The sequence below is a fragment of the Solanum pennellii genome, chromosome 9, assembly GCF_001406875.1.
Source record: "Solanum pennellii chromosome 9, SPENNV200".
Taxonomy (NCBI): domain Eukaryota; kingdom Viridiplantae; phylum Streptophyta; class Magnoliopsida; order Solanales; family Solanaceae; genus Solanum; species Solanum pennellii.
In genome coordinates, this window is record NC_028645.1 from 66,010,067 (window position 1) to 66,015,670 (window position 5,604).

At 38.2% G+C, this 5,604-nt stretch overlaps 1 pseudogene; it reads right to left on the bottom strand.

Moving 5' to 3' along the window:
- Positions 1-3,533: 3,533 nt before the first annotated feature.
- The window catches only part of LOC107030295, a 21,733-nt pseudogene continuing 19,662 nt past the window's right edge, over positions 3,534-5,604 (bottom strand).

Below are 5,604 nucleotides of genomic sequence, written 5' to 3' on the forward strand. Positions count from 1 at the left end.
CAGAGGAAGGTGATCATCCAAATACCCTTGAAATCGATCACACAAGAACTCAACATATCCTCTAGGGTCTGAATGGTACGATCTTCATGTCCATCATATGTGGTTGAAATGTTGTGCTAAGGTTAACTTGAGTACCGAGACCCTTCTGAAATGACTTCAAGAAATGAGAGGTAAACAGAGGACCTCTATCTGAGATTATAGACAAAGGAACCCCATGTAACCTAACAATTTCATTAATGTAAAGATTGGCATAGTCTCTGTCGAGTTTGTAGTCTTGACCGCCCGAAAGCGAGAAGACTTTGTCATCCTGTCAACAATCACCCAAATGGAGTCACGTTGTCTTCGAGTACGAGGTAACCCTTTGATGAAATACATATTAATCACATCCCCTTCCAAGTAGTAATATCAATCTCTTGAATGATACCTCCTGCTTTCTGATGTTCTACCTTGACTTGTTGGCAATTGGGGCACTTACTCAAAAAATCTGCTATATCCCTCTTCATGTCATTCCACTAATAGACTTCCCACAGATCGCGGTACATCTTAGTGGCACTTGGATGAATAGAATATCTGGAGTTATAAACTTCTGAAACGATATGCTTTCTCAACTCGCCCACACCAGGAACACACAATCTACCCTAGTAGTGAAGTACACCATCTCCCCATTGGAAGAAAACCTCCACTCTCTGATTGTGGACTTCACCCTTAACTTCAAGCAAGATTGGATCACTGTCTTTGTTTTTCTTAACCTCCACTAGCAAAGAAGATTTTCCCTATTCTGAACTGTTTCACCACTGTCTGATATGCTCATAAGGCGAACTGCCAAGCGAGCAAGCCTATGAACATCCTTCACTAGTTCCTTTGTCTTCCTCAACATGTGCTACACTACCCTTATATAATCTTCTAAGAGCATCTGCTACAACATTTGTCTTACCAGGATAATAATGCACACTCATATCGTAATCCTTATGAAACTGAGGCTATCTCCTCTAACAAAGATTCAACTCTTTCTGGGTGAACATATACTGAAGGCTCTTATGATCAGTGAACACATCTTAATGAACACCATACAAGTAGTGTCTCCATATTTTGACTGAAAACACCACTGCTGCAAGCTCGAGGTCATGGGTTGAATAGTTCTTCACATGAACCTTAAGTTGTCTAGAGGCATACTCTATAACCTTATCTCGCTGCATCAACACACAACCTAGGACAACTGTGGTTGCATCACAATAGATCACATAACCATGTGAACCCTATGGTAGAATCAAGAAAGTAGTGGTAGTCAATCTTGTTTTCAATTCTGCAAAGCTTTTCTCATAATCATCTGACCATTGAAACTTGACCTTTTTTAAGTTAATCTAGTCAATGGTGAGGCTATGGATTATAATTCTTGAAAGAACCTTCTATAAAAACCCTCTATACCCAAGAAACTTCTGATTTCTTTAGCATAGGTAGGTCTGGGCCATTATTTCACTGCTTCTATATTCTGTGAATCCACTCGAATACTCCCGCTAGATACAATGTGACAAGGAAAAGCAACAGATTGCAAGCAGAACTCACATTTGCTAAACATAGCGAATAACTGGCGATCGATAAGATTATGTAGAACAACTCTCAGATGTCTTCTTCATTCCTAGAGTAAATGAGGATATCATCAATAAAGACGATAACAAACAAGTTCAACTATTGTCTGAACACCCTGTTCATAAAATCAATGAAAGTTGCAGGGTTATTGGTTAGTCCAAATGACATAACTACAAATTCATAATGACCATACCGAGTTCTGAAGGCTTTTTTAAAAATGTCACTATCTCTAACTCTAAGTTGATGATAACCCGATCAAAGGTCGATCTTTGAGAAATGACTAGCATCCTAAATTTGGTTAAATAATTATCACTCCTGGGGATGAGATACTTATTCTTGATTATGACCTATTTCAACTATCTATTGTCGATGCACATTCTGAGAGAACCATCTTTCTTCTTTACGAACAACACTAGTGCATCCTAGTGTGAAATACATGGTTGGATTAAGACCTTATGTTGAAGATCTTTCAACTACTCTCTCAATTCATTAAGCTCTGCTGGAGCATTCTGTAAAGAGGAATAGAAAAAGGTTGGGTATCTTGTGGAAACACTTTTGGAAACTCGTTGAATACTAGAACTGAGTCAAGAGTTGTGGTTTCAGATCTGGAATATTTAACCCAAACTAGATGATAGAGGCAACCCTTAGAGATCATCTTTATATCCTTAAGGTATGAAATGAATCAACCCATAGGCGCTAAGCTACTACCCTTCTATTCTAAGATTGGTTCGTCTAGAAACTTAAAAAAAAAAATCCTAGTTCTACAATCGACTTTGGCATAATAGGAATGTAACCAATCTGTGCCTAGAATTACATCAATGTCTACTATTACTAGCTCTACAACATCTGCTGAAGTGACTTTCTGATATACTGCAACAGGGCAATTTCTGTATACCTGTCTTGCTATAATTGGTTCACCAACTAAAGTAGAGACTGAAAAAGGTTCTTAGAGAATTTTTGGACTAACATTGAATTAGACTTCTATGTAAGGAGTTACAAAGGAAATAGTCGCCCCTAGATCTAATAATGCATAAACATCAAGGTCAAAGACTCGTAGCATACCAGCAACTACATCAAGAGAACCTTCCTGATCCTAGCGAGCCTGAAGAGCAAACAACCTTTTCTGGCACTGACCGCCACCTGTACTAGATGAGCTATCCTGCTGAGTTAGGCGACTTTCTAGTGCTGGTGGAGTTGTAGACTAAGCTATACAATTACCATCTCCTTGACCCTGTCTAGAAGAACAATCCCTCAACATGTGACCAGACTTGCCCCACCCGAAGCATCCTTTTTTTCCTGCGAGACACTCTACCGGATGGTTCTTACAACACTTAAGACAAGTGGGGTAAGCCTTGGTGCCTGAAACACTTCCCTGAGACTTAGACCCTTCTAGTCATATCTGTTCTTTGATGATTGAACACAAGCTGACATAGGTGCTGGAGCTGAAAAGTTCTGCTGATTGTGCGAGCGATTTTCACCACCCAATTTCTGCTGAGAATAGTCATAGTTCCCATTACTAGCCTTCTTATTCTCATTTGCCTTTTCCCGAAGCTTATCACCCTTAACCTGCTGAGCATGAGTCATAAGCCTAGGTATGTTCATATCTGTTAGTAACATATCATTTATGCACTCAGCTTTTACCAAATCCGACACTCCATACAAGAACTTATTCATCTGAGCCCTTGAGTCAGTATTCATGTGAGGAGCATACCTGGAGAGTTTGTTAAACTTGATCCCATACTCTTGAACCGTCATGTTTCCCTACCTTAAGTTCATGAATTCCTAAGGTTTTGCTTCCCTCAACTTTATTGGGAAATACTTGTCCAGAAAGGTCTACTAAAGCAATACAAAGTATTACAACTACATTTGCACCCCTATTCTCCTTCGACTGAGTATACCTGATATGAGCCACATCTTTCAGCTAGTATGATGCCAACTCAACCCGATCATTTCCAAACCTGCATCACCTCGAAGATCTTCTTGATCTCATCTATGAAATTTTGGGGATCCTCATCAATTTGCGATCCTAAGAACTCAGGAGGATTCATTCTAACAAAGTTACGGACCCTTGATGCTTCTAATCCACCAATTGCATTCACAGAAGCATGAACCCGATTGTTCTTCTTGATTAAACTCCGAGCTAACATTTGTATGGAATTCATGAACTCAGCATTGGAGACTTCCTGATCTGGGATTGGAGGAGCTATGTTTGCATTTCTTGCATTCGCATTCGTAGTATTTGCTCTACCAGGAGGCATGATCTGAAACATAGAATGTTAAGTTAGAATTGAATAACATCATACATTACGCACGATAAGAGTAATAAAACAGTGAAGTTTTTCCCAAAACACTTTATAGATTCCATATAATTAGATGTGGCGCACTTCACACCCATTAAAAGGCTCTACTTAGTGTGTCTTTTTATAAATCCTAGGACTCTTAAACCTAGCGCTCTAATACCATGTTTTGTCACGCACCGAGCTACCGCCTGCTGTCATGATCATGAGCATACTAAATATAATAAAATTAATGTGAAAGATAAATCATAATTTAAACTAAAAAGATGGGATATAACCATATACTACAGCTTAAATATCTTATATAGCGATGAGTTTAATACAAAGAAGTTATTAACTCAATACTAAACTGAACCTAACAATGTTTGATATTAGCCTCTAAACTGATAAGAATGTTGGGACGTGCCCTAGCTAAGTCTAGCAAAACTTAAACTAAATGACTAAAAGACTAAAAAGAAGCTCATGAGTATTGTCCTCGGAGGATGAGTACTCACCACTGAATCTGCTGAACCGGAGATAAAAAATCACTCTAAGTGCGATTTGGATGTTGACAACCTGAACCTACATCACGAGAAGTTGTAGCGCACGTATGTGTCAGTACTTGAAGATACTGAGCATGTAGAATATAGTAAAGCAGAAATAGAACATAACTGAATAAGAATAAAAGAAAGTATAATAATCTGAACATGATACATTGAATTCCTAGATAATTTGATGCAATCACTAAATATGTAACATACTGAGATTGGCTACTAACTGATCTGTAAATATGGTCAATGCATTAGAGATTCTGACTGAACTATGGGAGCTGCTAATTACTGATAAATAAACCACATGAGCTAAATGTTCTGTTCGATATATATGCCCCATCGAACGGGCCAAATATACACTGCCAGAGGTATAAAGGCATGTAGGCGTGATCACTACACTAATTTTCCATAGAGGAGACATACTACCTACTTGGCTAGTAGTTCTGGGACTAATTAGGTATGTTGATCCCTAGTCCAAATCGGTATAATGCTACTCCAAATGAATTAGCTAATTAACTGATTATGATTGAGTTTCTGTAAATATTGGATAGATCAAAACTGAACATGCAAATTTAAAATGCAACAATTAATGTGATGATGATTCATTAATAACTGAGGCATGTACATCTAAAGTAATTGAAATATCTGACCTAGCATGTGTTATTCAAGAACTAACGAAATACGTATCTAGGGTTCTGAAATTCATGAAATAATTTGAGCAAAACATAATAATCTAATTTGGAACATATAACTAAAAAATTCATGAAGTTCTGTCGAAATTCTAGAAACCCTATGTCTAATCATGATATGGAAATCAAGAATCTGAGTGAAAACTAGGGATGTAATGGGGGAGAGGAGCCGCTAGTTAAATCTCACATGCCTGGTGATGAAATTCACGGAGGAACACTTAGATTTCGGAGCAGGAAACTTGTTGCATTCTTCAACTAGGGTTCTTGACCTCTTTCTCCTTTCTTGCTTCTAATTTCCATGTTTTTGTTAATAATTTGACATAGGTGAGTTTTAGTTATGTTTATAGGCTTAAACTGTAACGACCTGTTTAGTCGTTTTGAGCAGCAGATTTTATTTCTGGAAAAACTGTGTAAGTCGACGGAACCCACGACGGACCGTCATGGTTGCGACGGGCCGTCGAGGGTGTATCGTTCCAAAAGACTTAGACTTCTGAAATTTGG